We start from the raw sequence: 18,506 nt of genomic DNA, 5'->3' as shown, positions 1-18,506 counted from the left end.
TCTCCTAAAGCATAATCCTGAGGGTGGGGACCTTCTTGATTTATTTCCTCCACTGAACCCATTTTCTTTAATTCTCCAGTGTAGGGTGGGTTCAAGGGAAGACAGTTTCCTGCAGTGTCTTTAAAAAGGCAGGAGATGCAGGTATTTTGAGGAGTTATGGGACATGTTATTCCCAGTCCCTGACCAAGCACTTCCACTCAGAATTAAAATTGCTCTCACTGGGGCATTCCAGCGGTTAAGGCTCCATGCTTCCAAAGCAAGGTGTGTGTGGGTTGGATCAGTGGTTGGGGAACTGGGATTTTACTTTTCAGCTTGAGCTGCATGCCCCGGGTGTGGCTGAAAAATAAAAAATGAAAAAATTTAAGAAAAACAAATTGCTCTCACTACCCTCTGGCTGCCCTGATAGCTCAGTTGGTTAAGAATCCACCTGTAGCGTGGGAGACCTGGGTTCCATCCCTGGGTGGGGAAGATCCCCTGGAGAAGGGAAAGGTTCCTACTCCAGTATTCTGGCCTGGAGAATTCCATGGACAGTATAGTCCATGGGGTCACAAAGAGTCAGACAGGACTGAGCGACTTTCACTTTCACTTTCTTTCACCCTCTGACTGAATGTGGCAAGTCTTTATTTCCTTCCCTGATTGTTCCCTTCTTAAAACACTCTTTCTGTGGTTCCATGACACAAGCTCCTGGGTTCCTTCCTGCCTCTCAGGCTGCCATTTCAGCCTCCTTCCTGGGCACCTCAGTGTGTCTTGGGCCATAAATGCTGCCCATTGGCTCAGGTGATGTCCTTTCTCATTTGACACACATTTTGAAAATTATATTTCAGCAGATGCCTCTCGAAAGGGCATCCATAGTTCAGCTCTCTCTCCTGAGCTTCTGGTAGGCCACCCAAATGCCAACTGATGTCCTCAACTGCATATGATTCTTAGTAAGTCAAAACCAGGAACCCACCCCCGCCTTCAAAAAAAACCTACTCTTCTTATATTCCCCTTCCACCCTGTCTCCTAAACTGGATACTTGAGTGTTAACTTCTCCCCATGTCTTGCTCCAGTGGGCCAGCAAGTTCTACCTATTCTGTCTCCTTAATTCATCTCAGATTTCCCCCTCTATGATTTTCCTCTCCTGGTTCAGTGCAATATCTTTTTCTCTGAACCCGGTTCCTCCTGTCCCTACATCCCACATGCTGGAGTCAGAGTAGTGTTTCTAAAGCATGATTCTAAACATGCCTTTCTCCTTCTTCATAGATTTGGGAGCCTCCCCGTATGTCATAGAATGAAGTCCATTCGGTCTAAGGTGGCTTCCAAAGCCTTTCCAGAAGGGACTGCTGCTCACCATCATTTTTTGCAAAATCTCCCTAATTCTCGAATTCTCCTTCTCTTCACCATCTGCCACCACCATCTGCCCTGCCCCGCCTCTAAAACTTTCTCATTCTAGTGTAGGGACTTGTTCCCTTGTGTTTCCATCCCATTTTCCAATAGTTATTTAATGGAAAGAGTACAGACTCAGGTGCCAGGATTCTGATTTTAGTATTGTTATTCCAGTGCTGAGTGGCCCTGGGCAAGTGCCTCCGCAAATCTGGGCATAGTTTCTTCTTGCTTAAAATGGAGGTAATGTCCCTACCTGGTGAACTCCCAATGAGATAGTAAGCAAGATGTAGCAGCATCTAATGCAAAGACTAGAGGGAGGATCTAAATTCTGCTTGACCCATCCCCCTGCTCCAGGTCCTTCCTCCCCCATTCCCCATACCTTTAGCCCATTTGAGCTAAATTATTGTCTGAGGGGGCTTCCCTGGTAGCTCAGCTGGTAAAGAATCCACCTGCAATGCAAGAGACCTGGGTTTGATCCCTGGGTTGGGAAGATCCCCTGGAGAAGAGAATGGCTACCCACTCCAGTATTCTTGCCTGAAGAATCCCCATAGACAGAGGAGCCTGGTAGGCTATAGTCCGTGGAGTCGCAAACAGTTGGACAGGACTGACTCACTCAACTCACTCACTCATTCTTTGGCGAGCAGGTCAGTATTGGTATTTCCTTCATGTTCAGTCCCTTTCCTGGGCGTATGTAGTGGGCTTTCTCGTGGTGGGGAGACAAGAGGCTCCTTGCAGGTTCTGACAATGCTAGTCATGGACAGAAGGTACCTTAAAGATGGAGAGTAGATACCTCCAGTGCCTCTATCTAGGGTGGGCTCTAATAGCCAGAGGGACCCCCTCCAGGCCCTCGAGAATTCTCCCATTTGACCCACTCCCTGGTCAACCTGGGACTGTTTTTGTGATCTCTGGATTGAATTTTGTCCAAACCGTGCCCCTAACTAACTGTTGAGGGACTTTGGGCAACCCTCTGAGCCTTTGTTTCTTTATTTATAAGATGGAGAAGGAGTACTCATGGTAAAGGTATCTTCCAAGTCAAAATGCCACAGAATGTAGCACTGCCTGTTGATGGAATCTGAGTCATAAAGGCATTAAGCACAGAAAGAATGCTGAACACTGAACCCATCACTTCTCAACCCAGAGTCATGCAGAAGGAGCTGCCCTGTCTCCTTCCTGCTCGATGGCCTCTTCATCTGCCCAGGTTCAGCTTTTGGCTCGCTTCCTGCCTCCTGTCTGGCCTTTTGTCCCTATGTCGTCCCTGTCTCTTCACCCTATGCCTGCCTCATTCAGCAGCTACTCAGACCACACTGGTCCCCTTCCTACCACATGCCCAGACCATCTCGCTCCTCTTACTAGTTTTGCCCTTCCCCACCTTCTTGCCTGGATCACCTCTACCCTGGTCTATGCCCCTGCTCTTCCTACCACCCTCCTTCCCCTCTCCCTCTCCCTTCCATTCACTGCCCCTTCCAACTTGTTCCCCTCCTCTCTGACACACCTCCCTTGAACCGTGCCCCTTGCCACTCCTCCACACCCTGCCTCTTCCCCCACCCGCGTGGACCTTGGGCCCACGTAAGCCTCCCTTGCCTCTGCTAGGACATCTGCCCCACCCAGCCCTCACCAGGCCTGATGATCCCCACTCTCCCTCATGGCCCTCCTGTCCCTTCCAGTGAGGCACCTGGCCCCTCCCAGAAGTCCTGAGAATGTGGTCTGCAGCATCCTGGTGACCTGGGGGACACGGGGGACACTGGATGATGGCGAGCAGACATACAGCCTGGTGGGGCAGCTCCCTCAGGTAAGAGTCTCTTTCCCAAGATGGGCAACTTTCATGTCGACTTTCATGTAGACAGCTACTTTCATGTCTTGGTTATCTTGCTGCCTGAGTTTAGCGTGTCTCTATTCCCACTTCTTAAATCAAATATAAATAGAGATCGTATTATGTTTATTTTTTGTTTAATATTTATTTTTACTTATTATTTATTCGGTTGTGCCAGGTCTTAGCTGTGAATATATTTTTTCAGTTCAGTTCAGTTCAGTCGCTCAGTTGTGTCCAACTCTTTGCAACCCCATGGACTGCAGCATGCCAGGCCTCCCTGTCCATCACCAACTCCTGGGGCTTACTCAAACTCATGCCCATTGAGTCGGTGATGCCATCCAACCAGCTCATCCTCTGTCGACCCCTTCCCCTCTTGCCTTCAATCTTTCCCAGCATCAGGGTCTTTTCAAATGACTCAGTTCTTCATATCAGGTGGCCAAAGTATTGGAGTTGCAGCTTCAGCATCAGTCCTTCCAATGAATATTCAGGACTGATTTCCTTTAGGATGGACTGGTTGGATCTCCTTGCAGTCCAAGGGACTCTCAAGAGTCTTATCCAGCACCACAGTTAGAAATCATCAATTCTTTGGCGCTCAGCTTTCTTTAGACTCCAATTTTCACATCCATACATGACTACTGGAAAAACCAAGTGAAGTGAAGTCTCTCAGTCGTGTCCCACTCTTTGTGACCCCATGGACTGTAGCCTATCAGGCTCCTCCGTCCCTGGGGTTTTCCAGGGAGGAGTGCTGGAGTGGGTTGCCATTTCCTTCTCCAGGGGTTCTTCCTGACCCAGGAATCGAACCCAGGTCTCCCACATTGCAGACAGACGCTTTACCATCTGAGCCACCAAAGCTTTGACTAAACGGACGTTTGTTGGCAAAGTAATGTTTCTGCTTTTTAATATGCTGTCTAGGTTGGTCATAGCTTTTCTTCCAAGGAGCAAGGGTCTTTTAATTTCATGGCTGCAGTCACTATCTGCAGTGATTTTGGAGCCCAGGAATATAAAGTCTGTCATTGTTTCCATTGCTTCCCCATCTATTTGCCATGAAGTGATGGGACCAGATGCCATGATCTTAGTTTTCTGAATGTTGAGCTTTAAGCCAACTTTTTCACTCTCCTCTTTCACTTTCATCAAGAGGTGCTTTAATTCTTCTTTGCTTTCTGCCATAAGGGTAGTATCATCTGCATATCTGAGGTTATTGATATTTCTCCTGGCAATCTTGATTCCAGCTTGTGTTTCTTCCAGGCCAGCATGTCGCATGATGTACTCTGAATAGAAGTTAAATAAGCAGGGTGACAATACACAGCCTTGATGTACTCCTTTCCCGATTTGGAACCAGTCTGTTGTTCCATGTCCAGTTCTAACTGTTGCTTCCTGACCTGCATACAAATTTCTCTGGAGGCAGGAAAGGTCTGGTATTCCCATCTCTTTCAGAATTTTCCAGTCTGTTGTGATCCACACAGTCAAAGGTTTTGGCATAGTCAATAAAGCAGAAGTAGATGTTTTTCTGGAACTCTCTTGCTTTTTCGATAATCCAACAGATGTTTGCAATTTGATCTCTGGTTCCTCTGCCTTTTCTAAATTCAGCTTGAACATTTGGAAGTTCACGGTTCATGTACTGTTGAAGCCTGGCTTGGAGAATTTTGAGCATTACTTTGCTAGCATGTGAGATGAGTTCAATTGTGCAGTAGTTTGAGCATTCTTTGGCACTACCTTTGGGGTTGGAATGAAAACTCACCTTTTCCAGTCCTGTGGCCACTGCTGAGTTTTCCAAATTTGCTGGCATCTTGAGTGCAGCACTTTCACAGCATCATCTTTTAGGATTTGAAATAGCTCATCTGGAATTCCATCACCTCCACTAGCTTTGTACACAGTGATGCTTCCTAAGGCCCACTTGACTTCGAATTCCAGGATATTGGGCTCTAGGTGAGTGATCACACCACTGTGATTATCTGGGTCATGAAGATCTCTTTTGTACAGTTCTTCTGTGTATTCTTGCCACCTCTTCTTAATATCTTCTTCTATTAGGTCCATACCATTTCTGGCCTTTATTGTGCCCATCTTTGCATGAAATGTTCCTTTGGTATCTAATTTTCTTGAAGAGATCTCGAGTTTTTCCCATTCTATTGTTTTCCTCTATTTCTTTGCATTGATCACCGAGGAAGGCTTTCTTATCTCTCCTTGCTATTCTTTGGAACTCTGTATTCAGATGTTTATATCTTTCCTTTTCTCCTTTGCCTTTCGCTTCTCTTCTTTTCATAGCTATTTGTAAGGCCTCCTCAGACAATCATTTTGCCTTTTTGCATTTCTCTTTCTTGGGGATGGTCTTGATCACCACCTTGTGTACACTGTCACGAACCTCCATCCATAGTTCATCAGGCATTCTTTCTATCAGATCTAATCCTTTGAATCTATTTGTCACTTCCACTTATAATCATAGGGATTCGATTTAGGTCATACCTGAATGGTCTAGTGGTTTTCCGTACTTTCTTCAATTTAAGTCTGAATTTGGCAATAAGGAGTTCATGATCTGAGCCACAGTCAGCGCCCAGTCTTGTTTTTGATGGATACATTTTTTAATTTGTTTAAATTAACCTATAAATTTTATTATTATTTTTGGCCACACTGAGAAGCTTGTGGGATCTTAGTTCCCTGACCAGTGGTTGAACCTCGGCCCTCAGCACTGAAAACACCAAGTCCCTTTAAAATATAACTAAGATCTGATACAGATAAATAAATAAAATGTTAAAAAAATTCCGATCACTCCAGATCCTCAGGCAATGCTGACTGACATTCTTCCCTATAGATGAGTCTCGTGTGGCCTAGAATTTCATATAACAATACTTACTCTTTGTGTTTGGTGTCTTTCTTTTAGGGTCCTGTTTTACCATCCTTCTGTGCTATTGCATATACCACTGATTCATTCTGTTTGGTGCTGAGTGGTATCCCGTTACATTGATTTGCCACCAATTGCTTCTCCATGGCACATGTTGCGAGATATTAGTGTTGTCAATTTGTTGCCTCTCATTCAAATCTGCCCTTCATTACCTGCTCTCTGATAGCTGGATAGCCCCCTTTACGGATTTCTCCTTCGCAGTGAGAACAGTATTAAGCTGTGTCAGTAGAGCGATGGAGGGACACCGCAGGAAGAAGCTTTTCCTGAGTCTCATGTGCTCCGTTTCTCTTGCAATTGCCCTGCTCCCAGAGGCAGATGCCTGCAGCATCCATTAACATTCTGCTCCAGCTGTGTGTCCAGAACATGCCTGAGAACTCACAGCTTGTGCCCACCTCACTAGAGCCTCCCACAGTGAACTCTGTGGTCCTCAGGGATCATCCCAGTGATGAGCAGGCTTCCGACTTTCCTGTGCACCCACCAGCCAGCCTCCACTCAGCAGCTCCCTGGAAGGCTGTTTCCTCCAGACATGGGCACAAGTGTCCTAAGCCTTCACCACTCCGCCTGCAAGTAGGTTCCTGACCTGGACTCTCCAGGGTCTCCCTGGCAGCCTCTGCCATCAGTACCCTAGAGGGATGTTTCCTACCGGCCTGGAGGCTATGGATCAGGCCTGGCCTGGGTTCCTAGCACACCTCATATCAGGACACATGTTTTCCAACAAATTTTGAGTGCCAGCTTGAAGGAGAGGTCGTCTTTTCAATTTGTTCCTTCCTTGGACACTCCCTCAGCTTCAGAATATTCTGTATATTTCTCTTATCACCTTCTCTAACACTTGAAGAGTTAATCATTTTTAACATTAACATTCCCTTGTTCAAGTAACTATGTGGTCTCTATTTTTTGATCGACTCCTGACAGCTACTTTAGGCGTTTGTGTTGTTTCCAACGTGGGGCTATTATGAATAAAGTTGCCATGAGTATTTTTGTCTTTGGGTAGACATAGCCTTTCATTTTTCCTGATAAACAGCTAGAATTGGAATTGCTGGGTCTTGGGGTAAGTGTATAAGAAAGTTTAAAGGAATTGCCAAACTGTTTTCCAAAGTGATTATATCATTTTATGTTTCCATCAAATTGGCAATTTGTATAACTTCTTTTTTGACCCATCTGTTTGTCTTTTGCCCATTTTTTTTTTACTTTGTCTCATTAAGTTGTCATCTTATTATGAGTCATAATGGTATATTTCAAAGAGAAGAAATTTTAATATTGATGAAATCTGATTTATCTTTTGAATTCTATTTTAGGGTTACTGCTTTTTATGTTCTAAGAAATTGCTGTCTACCATAAAGTTGTGAAGATATTTTTTCCTGTATTTTCTTGTAGAAATTTTATAATTTTAACTTTTATATTTAGATCTATGAACCATTTTGAGGTAATTTTTGTGTATATCATGAAGGGTTCATATTTTGCACTCCAATACCCAGTTATTGCATCACCACTTGTATAGATTATTGGATGACTTGGCGCCTTTGTCAAAAACTCTTTCCATAGTGTTCTGTTCCATTGATCTATCTTTATGCCAATATCATTGTTACTTTATAATCAGTCTTGCAATTAGATAATAAAATCTTCCAACTCAGCTCTTCCTTTTTGAAATTCCTTTAGCTATTTAAGGTCTTTTGCATTTCCAAATAAATTTTAGTATCAGCATGCCAAGTTCTTCAGAGAAAACCTGTTGGGATTTTTACTGAAAGTGCACTGATTCTAGAGGTAAATTTGGGAGGAATTGACATCTTCACAGTATAGTGTTTTCCAATCCATAAACAGAGTATGATTAACTATCCATGTCTTCAGGTTTTAATTTTTGTCACACTACGTCTCGGTCCATCCTTCTGCAATCACATCTCCTTTTGACCACAGCTGGGAAGTTTTCCACTTTTAAGACCCAGCTCATTAGACTGGGCCCATCCACATAATGCAGACTAATCTCCCTGTCTCAAAGTCCTTAATTTAGTCATATCTACAAAGTCCCTTCTGTCATATAAATTAACATAGTCACAAGTTTTGGGCATTAGGATATGGGCATCTTCAGGGGGTTCACTTTCTGCCAGCCACACTTTACTACAAATAATGTCATGATGAATATTCCTTGTACATGTGCCTTTAATGGAGATATATACAAATGTATAGGTCATAGGATCTGCATATAATTAGACCAGGTAATGTCAGCTTGCTCTTCAAAATGGCTACACTGATTATACCTCCATGTCCTTTGGCATTATCAGTTTTCTAATTTTTACCAATTATTATTAGTATAAAGTGATATCTCATTATTTCTTTAATTTGCATATCTCTTATTATAATGATTCTGAGGCTATTTTCATATGCTTATCAACTTTTGGAGTTTGCCTGTTTATTTCCTTTGCCCATTTTCCAATGGAAGTTGTTACCTTTTTATTGTTGATTTGCAGGACTTCCTTGTATATTCTATAGCTGTTAGTCCCTTGCCATTTTTTGGCATTGTAAATTCCCATTCTTTAATCTGCTTATCAACTTCTGTCCATGGTGCCATTCATTAAATAGAAATGTTTACTTTTAATGTAATCACATTACACAGTTTTTTAAATTATATTTTGTGCTTTTGAAATATTCAAAGTTCCTCCTTGCTTTTCTTTCACCAAACTATTTATCTTACATTTTTCTCTCATTAACTGTATATTTCACCTTTCATTTTTGGGTCTACTGAGCCATCTAGGGTTTATCTTTGTGTCTTGGTTTGGGTGGGTATATGGTCAGGTCACTCGAGACGGCTGCCCTTGTGCTCTCTGCACACCCCCTGCTCCACCAGGGCCTGCTTCGCACACATGACTGTCTGGTCCTCTTAATTATAGGGCTTAATCAGTAACTGCCTACGTGCTTGCCTCCTGCTCCAGCCACAGGTTTCCCCGGTAACTGAGAAGCCAACCTGACTTCAATTCCCACTATAAATGGTAGTTTCCCTCCTCCCTGAGGAGCAAAGGTCGCTGCTGTGGCCGGCCGGCTGGCCTGCCTGCCAGCCAGCCATAGTGGGGGGCTTCAGACATGTAAGATTTCCCTATCTGATAAACTGCCCTTTCTTCCATCTTGAGGCTGAGCAACTACAAGGTTTGTAGGCCTGCGGGGTGCAGCCCGACAATAGGTGAACCAGTCAGGAGGCTGAGAGAACTCCTGTGAGTGCTGAGATGTCAAGAAGAAATAAGGATGGGGAATGGAAGCTTGTGGGGTGATCCTGACGTTAGCTAGGGGCTCTATGGCAGCTGACTACATGAAGACATGTCTTTCTCTTTCATTATATTGCTGATATTTTCTTAACCTCAGAGTTTCTTTCCAGTTAAAAAGTAGCAGCCCCATGCTTGTGACTCATCTGATTGCACGGGGATGGCTGGTGAATACAGACAAAGTGCAAAGACCTGGATTATCTACAAAATACAAGTGTACCCCTGACCCACCACCCCTAAACGAGTACTGATACAGACTTCAGGGATATTAACTCAGGGATAGGGACAGGCTTGTGAATCAGACATGGCCAGTTACTCAGAAAGGTTTGGTTAAGGCCTTTGGCAATGGCAAAATAAGAGGCCCCTTGGACTTCTGGTCCCAGCTAGGGAAGGGGACAGAACCACCATTGAGACAGGAATCCTGCTCTCAACCTGTGGGCCAGGAGGCTAACTCAAGTCCTACAAACTATAACTGGACATCCCAGGAGTGATTGTGAATGCCATGTGAACCCAGAGGCAACTAGTCAACACCATCTGAGTTCAACAGTTTACTACCGAAGGACTGTTGCCAGCTGTTGGTCAGGATAGTAGCTCACTTTTTTGCTATCATAGGATCTGCCCCCAGGGAAACATTATAAAATGGCCCTGGGACTGGCAGGTTAGCTCCTGGTGGTTTGGGTCTGCCACCCGATGAGGAGTAGAATTAGAAAGGGACTTAGAGATTTCACCTATCTTCTTCCCGGCCCCACCCAAGATGACTAAGGTAATTAATCTGGAACTCTACTAGGGAAAGATGCTCCCCCCTCCCCATTCTATTAACTCTGTGCCATTGTTATACCGCCTCTCCAGGATTGGGCACCAGCTATGGGGACAGAGGTGGACTGGTGCTGCTGCTGCTAAGTCGTTTCAGTCGTGTCCAACTCTGTGCGACCCCATGGACAGCAGCCCACCAGGCTCCTCTGTCCACGGGATTCTCCAGGCAAGAATACTAGAATGGGTTGCCGTTTCCTTCTCCAAGAGGTGGACAGGTGATATGGTGTTTCAGGCCAGGACAAACACCTCAGGCAGGGATGGTATTATCTCAGAATGCAGTTTCTGTTTTTATTTTTATTATTTTTTTTCTGTTTTTATTTTGTATGATGGTCATGATCTCCCCTGTACTGTGCCTGTTAAACATCTCACATTTCCTCCCTAGCCTGAGTGGAGGGAATCTGTTCACGGACTGCGTGATAATGGTGGCTTCACTGTGAAATGAGTCAGACTGCTAGGTCTGCAGCGATTTTTCTACGGAAGAGTGACCCAGCTAATGTGACCATGTAGAGATGACTGATGACTCTCACCTTCCTCCTGTCCTGCATGCCAAGTGCCTGGCTCTAAAATTGCCCACCTCTTGGCAATCCCTGCTTTTAGTGTAGCAGGTATCTTACTCTTCATACCCTCCAGTTGCTGGTGTCTGTACGGCGTTTGTGGCATTTGCAGAGCACCTCTACATACCTGATCCCAGGGATATCATGGAAGAGAGCTGGACCAAGATTGTAAGGGTCCAGCAACGTATATAGGTGTAGTATATGGTCAGACCACCCAAGATGGCTGTTCTCTTGCTCTCTGTACACCCCACCGTGCTCCACCCGGGCCTGCCTCACTCACATGACTATCCAATCCTCTTAATTATAGAGTTTAATCAGTAACTGCCTACGTGCTTGCCTCCTGCCCTAGCCACGGTCTCCCTGGCAACTGATCACATCATGCCCCCATAAATGGTAGCCTCCCTCTTCTCTCAGGTAGCGAAGATTGCTGCCATGTCCTGCTAGTCACGTACAGTGGGGTGCCACTCCAGGATCTTTTGCTTTGGATGTGTGATATCCCCTGTCCAATAAACTGCTGATGATTCTGGCACTGTCTCCAGACTCCTCTTCCCTCTGCAGGCTAGGCAGCTATAAGGCTTGCAAGTCTGTGGAGTGCAACCCAACAGCAGGGATTTCTTTCTTTTTTTGTCCAGATAGTGAAAGTGTCTCTAATACATATTTTAAACAATCCACTTTTCCTCATTGTTTTAAGGTACCCCTCTCATTATATATTAATTTCCTAGATATATTACATACCAATCCTTGAGTTTTCTTTAAACAGAAGTTGATCTAACCATTAATAGACTTATATTATTGCACATAAGTTGTAGAGGAAGTTTACTTAACATACCAACTGAAATTTTTAGCTTGTGTTGAGTTTACAGATCAACTTGGAAAGTTAATATCTTTATATTAAACTGCCTTATCCAAGAACAGGGAATGTCTATTCATTTATTCAGATCATCAACTCTTAAGAATTTGAAAATTCTCTCTATAGAGGTCTTATGTATTCTTAATTATTATTTAATAATTTGAATTGCTATTGTGGATAATATCTCATGTTTACTGGTTATAGCTGTTACAGAAAAAAAAATGCAACTGATTTTGGTAGAGTGATCTTGTATCCAGCAACCTTGCTGCTGAATACTCTCATGAGTTCTAATAATTGTTCTTCTTCATAAGGTAGTAATCAAATTATTTATAAATGATAGCTTTATCTCTTTTTCAATCCTTCCTCTTTTTTTGTTTTTATGGCTTTGTACAGGATTCCCATACAACTGTGGTGTTGGAGAAGACTCTTGAGAGTCCCTTGGACTGAGAGGAGATCCAACCAGTCCATCCTGGGGGGAGTCGGTCCTGGGTGTTCATTGGAAGGACGATGTTAAAGCTGAAGCTCCAGTATTTTGGCCACCTGATGCGAAGAGCTAACTCATTTGAAAAGACCCGATGTTGGGAAAGATTGAAGGCAGGAGCAGAAGGGGACGACAGAGGATGAGATGGTTAGATGCTCTCATGCACATAGGTGTCATAGATTTTCAAATTCCGCTGGTAACCAGTTTTTTAATCTCCTCTCTTGATTTGGGGCTTCCCTAATAGGCTGTGTCTTGCAGCTATTTCAATTGTAAGCTATTAGATCCCTGTTTGTAGAGGATAAGTTGTGGGGCAGAGGAAGCCTTCTATTATATGATTGCACCTCATTCTTTTAATGGGTCCATTTCCCTGTGTCATGACTTTCACAAGTGTTTTTTGAGCTTTTCATCCCTTCTTAGGTGAGAGAGGAAATCTAGGGGGCCCCTGAGTGGGGAAAATGCCCTCCCCTAGGGTTGGGTCAGTTCAGTTCAGTTCAGTCGCTCAGTCGTGTCTGACTCTTCACAACCCTATGGACTGCAGCACACCAGGCCTCCCCGTCCATCACCAACTCCCAGAGCTTGCTCAAATTCATATCTGTGGAGTCGGTGATGCCATCCAACCATCTCATCCTCTGTCGTTCCCTTCTTTCTCCTGCCTTCAATCTTTCTCAGCATCAAGGTCTTTTCCAATGAGTCAGTTCAGTGTTTTCCCTGGACAGTAGGCCTTTGTCATGGAGGAGACTCTGGATGTTTTTCAGAACTTTTACCCTCTCCCTGAAAAAGACCACTAGATTTTTCTCAGATCTCTACTGTGGGTGCCTAGAAAAAAAAGCCCATAAAAGTATGCACCCTTCCCAGCCTCTAATTGTTGATCATACCCAAAGAAGTTCACATTCAGCCTCCAGAAATTTGTTAGTATTAACATTTAAGTGTTCCCATCAGGTTTTGGCTCCAGTGGGTTCTCCTGGTAATCACAGACTAGCTCTAATTCTCTGTGTGTGCTCTCCAGATTTCAAGGTAGCAGTTTGCCTTCCAACATCAGTTCTCTGCCAGGTCCAAGAAACATCATTGGTTCTTCTTCTGTTGATCTTAAAGAGAATACATTAAATGTTTTCATTAACATTTACTACGGCTTTTTGGTGTATGTGTTGTTCAGTCGCCCAGTCATGTCTGACTCTTTGCAACCCCATGGACGGCAACACACCAGGCCTTCCAGTCCCTTACTGTCTCCCGGAGTTTGCCCAAGTTCATGTCCACTGCATCAGTGATGCCATCCAGCCATGTCATGCTCTGATGCCCTCTTCTCCTTCTGCCCTCAATCTTTCCCAGCATCAGGGACTTTTCCAATGAGTCGACTGTTCGCATCAGGTCACCAAAATACTGGAGCTTCAGTTTCAGCATCAGTCCTTCCAACGAGTATTCAGGATTAATTTCCTTTAAGATTGATTGGTTTGATCTCCTTGCTTGAGAGTTTGAGAGCCTCCAATGGACTGTTGGAGTCTTCTCCAATACCACAGTTCGAAGGCATCAGTTCTTTGGCACTCTGCCTTCTTTAGGGTCCAGCTCTCACAACCGTACATGACCACTGGGAAGACCATAGCCCTGACTATATGGACCTTTGTCGGCAGAGTACTGTCTCTGCTTTTCAACACATTGTCTAGGTATGTCATCACTTTCTCGCCAAGAAGCAAACGTCTTCTGCTTTTATGGCTGCAGTCCCGATCTGTAGTGATTTTAGAGCCCAAGAAGAGGAAATCTGTCACTACTTCCACATTTTCCCCTTCTATTTGCCATGAAGTAATGGGGCCATATGCCATGATCTTAGTTTTTTAAATATTTAGTTTAAGCTAGCCTTTTCACTCTCCTCCTTCACTCTCATTAAGAGGTTCTTTAGTTCCTCTTCAGTTTCTGCCATTAGACTGGTCTCTTATCAAATCAAGAAAGTTGACAAGTTTTATTACAAATAGGATTAAACCTTACAAAATGCTTTTTCTGCATTAGGATAGTTATTTTTCTCTGTTAGTCTATTGATGTGGTGGATTACAGTGAACTTTTCTATTGAATCACCCTTATATTCTGGGAGAAACACCAGTTGATTGCGCGCGTGTGCGTGTGTGTTCAGTTGTGTCCAACTCTTTGCAGCCCCGTGGACTGTAGCTCACCAGGCTCCTCTGCCCATGGACTTTTCCAGGCAAGAATACTGGAATGGGATGCTCTTTTCTACTGCAGGGGGTACTCCCAACCCAGGGATTGAACCCATGTCTCCTGCATTGGCAGGCAGATTCTTTACCACTAGCACCACCTGGGAAGCCCAGTTGATCATGATTATATCATTTTTAATACACTACTAAGCTTCATAGTTTATATGTAGGATTTTTGAATCTACTTGATTCTATTTGTATTTTCTTAGTATTTACTCTAGATTTTAGAATGGATGCTTAAGGAAGGTTGAAGTTATTCAGTATCTTTCACCTCCAAGAACATTCCAAGGGCCAATTTATGTGCTATCATTCTCTAGTATTTTAGTTCATGATTATATTTAATTTTAAAAAGTAAGGATTATTAGTTTTATAATCTGTATGTTAATAGTTACTAATCTTATTTCTTTGCTCACATTTCTTTTACATTTCAGCCATTCCATCATTTTCTTTACAACAGCAAACATAGTAAATGCTATGTGCCAGGCACTGTTCTGAGTGCTTTAAACATTCAATCAGTTCAGTCGCTCAGTCATGTCCGACTCTTTGCGACCCCATGAATCACAGCACGCCAGGCCTCCCTGTCCATCACCATCTCCCGGAGTTCACCCAGACTCACGTCCATCGAGTCAGTGATGCCATCCAGCCATCTCATCCTCTATCATCCCCTTCTCCTCCTGCCCCCAATCCCTCCCAGCATCAGAGTCTTACCTCTCTTGAATTCCCCCAATAACCCTAAGAAGTGTGTACCGTTTTCCTTCTGTTTGAAGAACATCTTTCAGAATGTCTCTATGGATCTCAGTTTTGTTGTCTGTTCCTCTTTTCTTAATTTTACTCTCTTTAAAAAAAATTTTTTTTTTTACTGGTTAGAAGCATGGAAGTTCTTAAAACCCATGAGAGTATATGAGATGTCTCAGAGAGCAGAAGTGGGAAATAAAGAAAAGACAAAATGCTGGGGGGGTACCAGAGCTTAGATACAGGTCTCGTGAGCCTTCCAACAAGAGATGGTGCCCAGTGGAACTGCAAGGTCAAGGGACAGAGCCGAAGCAGTGGAGTTTACTCTGAAAGGCTCTTGGCAGGCAGGTGCCAGCCTTTCTCCTGGCAAGCATGTGCTGTGACATTGTTATACTTTATCCATCTTCCATACCCCCAGATCCAGTCCTAAGAGGACAGTGGCACTGCCCAGAAGTGACTATATCCTTCCTTGAGGCAAGGAGAGAAAGGGGTATTCCAGGGCTCACAGCACTGGAGGTCAACAGCTACGCTTACTGCTTGTATCAGGTGTGGCTGAGCAAGGAGACTGCCCAGCCATGCCTGAGCAGAGCTTCTGGACCCAAGTGCTCAGAAAGCAGCAGTGGGTCAAGGGCAGCGGCCTCGGCTCCATTTAACCTTTCCCTCTATTTGGTTCTGGGCGCCCCTTGTGGAATATGTGGGAATAGAAGGCTTTGAAGGCCTGTAAGCAGGGATCCTGGGAACAGAACCAGAAAGCTGCCTGAAGCAGACTCCACGGCCCAGTGACACTCTGTGACAAGATTTCCCAGATGCCCAGGTCAGATCTTTCAGGGCTTTTTCTGAGATGTACTTCTCTCTTCTGCTTCTCAGCCAAGGCATCTTCCTCTTCCTTGTTTCAGTCCTCTGGAACTGTTTGCTCTCTCCTAGAATTAAGAACCATCTTCAGAAAGCAACACGTGAAACCATTTTCAAACTGACTTTAATAATTTTTTTTTTTTTTGGTGCTGCCCAAATACTGTACATGCAGAAGCCATGTGAAGGATTTTCTCCTCAAGGGAATTGGCAAGAATGTTGTAAGAAACAGCCGGTAGTCCTTGCCAGCCATCCACCTGCCACCTGGGAGCCACAACGAGTTTGGGAAGATGCTGCATATAGAAAATGTAAAAGGCTAATTGCTTCTTATCTAAACAGTGTGCTTGTCAGTCCCTATCCGCTCTCTCTCTGCAGGATATATTTGGAAACTCTAAAAAAGGGGTTCTTGCCTGCTGTGAATTTACATTCTCAAGGAGTGGATGAAACAATCAGGCCAGCTTTTCCTAAGGAAGCAATAGCCACTCTGCCTGTTGAGATGGTGTCTGCAAAAGGCATTCTGGAGAAGAGTGATATATATATATATATTTTATTCAAGAAGCAAAATACTTTGAAGGGAAATAAGTTCCCTCTCTCCTCCCATTAGACAGCCTCTTCTTTTAAGATTCTCCCACTGATCCCGTTCTAGAAGCAGAGATGAGGACCGACCCAGCATCGTCTGCTGGTGGGGATACTAACCTACGCAGGATGCAGCTGAGGCTGTAACCTCACATCAGCACCTTGGAAATTGTCCATTGCAGACAACCCTTAATTATCTCATCACATAAGAGGAAGAGAACAATAAACCACGAGGAGGTGGAAGGAGCAGAGTCCGCTAGGATTCCCAGAGTTCTTGTCAGAAGCAGCATCTGGGCGTGGATGGGTGAGGACCTGCCCCCAGGGCTGGAAGGAACCAGCTTGTGGGACCAGGTGCCAGGTATATCAGGCTCACAATCCTCATCAGCTCCAGATCAGACTTTAAAAACCTGGAGGGAACCATGGAATAACTAGCAAATGCTCTGGTTTTGCAGATGAGGAAGCTGAGACCCAGAAAAGGGAGGAGACTTGCATAAGGTCACAGTTTCTCTGTATATAACAGCCTTGGATTCTCTGTAGCCAGCTGTCCAGGCCATTGACCTTTGGGGCGGATGCTCTGTTGCCTTTGGGATTCCCAGGGCCCATTTCTGTTTGCCAAGCTCTCTGGAACCCAGGCCCAAGGACCTTCCTGGCATCAATGTGAACTGCCTGGGAGGCTGAAGGCTCCTACCCTTGCTGGCCAAGTTTCCAACCAGAATGTGGGGAGGTTCTCCTGGAGCAGTAACACGCATGCTTTGTGGCGAGCATCCTCCCCAAGCCAGTCTGTGCCCCTGATGCAAGTTTCCCTCACAGGCACAGCCTTACTGGGCCCACAAAGGCCTGAGCTCAGGGTTGGGGGGAGAGGAAGTTGCTTTGCTACATGGAAAGATTAAGCCCTTTGTCAGAGAACAAGGTCCCGCCCTGGGGCATGCCGACACCTGAGCCGCATGTGTGTGGCTCAGCTGGCAGAGCTGCTGCCCGAGGAGGCCAAGTTGCTCTCTTTGGCATCACTGACATCACTCTGAGATGCTCAGGCACTCTTTCAAAATAACCCTTGCCCAGCCAGCCCAGGCCGATCCAGTCCCCATCAGGCCTCACTGGATCAAGCGGGGCACGCTTGCCCCTCAGTCACGACTGTTTTCGTTTTGCCCCAATCTCTTCTGACCTGAGTGAAAAGCAGACTCAAGGGAGAAGGTAGGGGACGAGTCCATGTTCCTATCTCCTCCCTGATCATGCAGGTGGACAGTAGTCCAGTACAGGAAGCAGCATTTTAAGGAACCTCTTTCTGGGTCAGGATATTGGAGAAGAAAACTCGGGGGAGAGGAAGAAAGGGAGAGAGAAAGGAGCCGGTGGGCAGCAGTCCTCTCCCCCTCCCTCTCCTGGCAGCCACTGCAGATACCTTGCTGGATGGCCGGCCTCCTGGTCCTGAAGGACACGCCCCCCCCCTCCCCCCCACTCCTCGACGAGCAAAGGCAGCAATTTGTCCACAGGGTTACACAGTGCAGAAAGCAACCAAAGAAGCAGAAGAGCAGCCTTTCTGAAGCCCTACTGCTTTCTGGGCTGAAGAAGATGGGGACTCAGAGGTTATCGGGAGCTCTGGAGTCCCGGCTGGGGGGTGGGGGTGGGGGGTGGGGAACAAGGACCCTGGTTGTGTGCCAGGGCTCCTGGTAACACAGTCTGAGATTGTGCTACATTTCATTTCCAAAGAAGTGCCCTTGCAGGGCTCTAGAGTCTTTAAAGGGGGCGGGAGGCTTCTGCTTTCCTCAAGGCTGGCAGTAAAGAACTCAGGCATGCTGGCCCTGGTGGGGGTCAGGCCCCAGGGAGAACCAGTGATCCCATGAGTGGTGAGCGAGAGGGGCAACCCTCTTTCTCAGCCCCCTGAAATGCTGGAAGTGCCTGGGCTCGCTGCATACTGAGAGCCTCCTTTCCTAAGAGTGCTGGGTTGGGCGAGAGACTGGGTGGGGAGCAGTTCCAGAGATGGTTTGACAAAAGAGATGTGATCCTTCAGGGAAGAACCAAGACTTGGCCCCATTCGCTGGAGTCTGATTAATACCAAAGGCCCATCACAGCTATCCCTTTAGGAAAGGAGTCTGTGAAGGAAGTGGGACAGATTGAACACAGCAGAAACATGAAGACA

General features: G+C 45.3%; 1 long non-coding RNA gene across 1 annotated transcript; it reads left to right on the top strand.

Annotated features, from left to right (window-relative positions):
* The first annotated feature begins 8 nt into the window (after positions 1-8).
* Positions 9-15,650, top strand: LOC129655615 (uncharacterized). The gene is made up of 4 exons (XR_008716059.1): positions 9-261; positions 3,030-3,154; positions 10,515-10,737; positions 11,930-15,650. It is a non-coding gene; the product is annotated as an uncharacterized LOC129655615 (long non-coding RNA).
* The last annotated feature ends 2,856 nt before the right edge of the window (positions 15,651-18,506 follow it).

The sequence above is a fragment of the Bubalus kerabau genome, chromosome 6 (genome assembly GCF_029407905.1).
Source record: "Bubalus kerabau isolate K-KA32 ecotype Philippines breed swamp buffalo chromosome 6, PCC_UOA_SB_1v2, whole genome shotgun sequence".
Classification (NCBI taxonomy): domain Eukaryota; kingdom Metazoa; phylum Chordata; class Mammalia; order Artiodactyla; family Bovidae; genus Bubalus; species Bubalus kerabau.
Note: the sequence above shows the minus strand (reverse complement) of the source record. Positions and strands in the feature narration are given on the sequence as shown.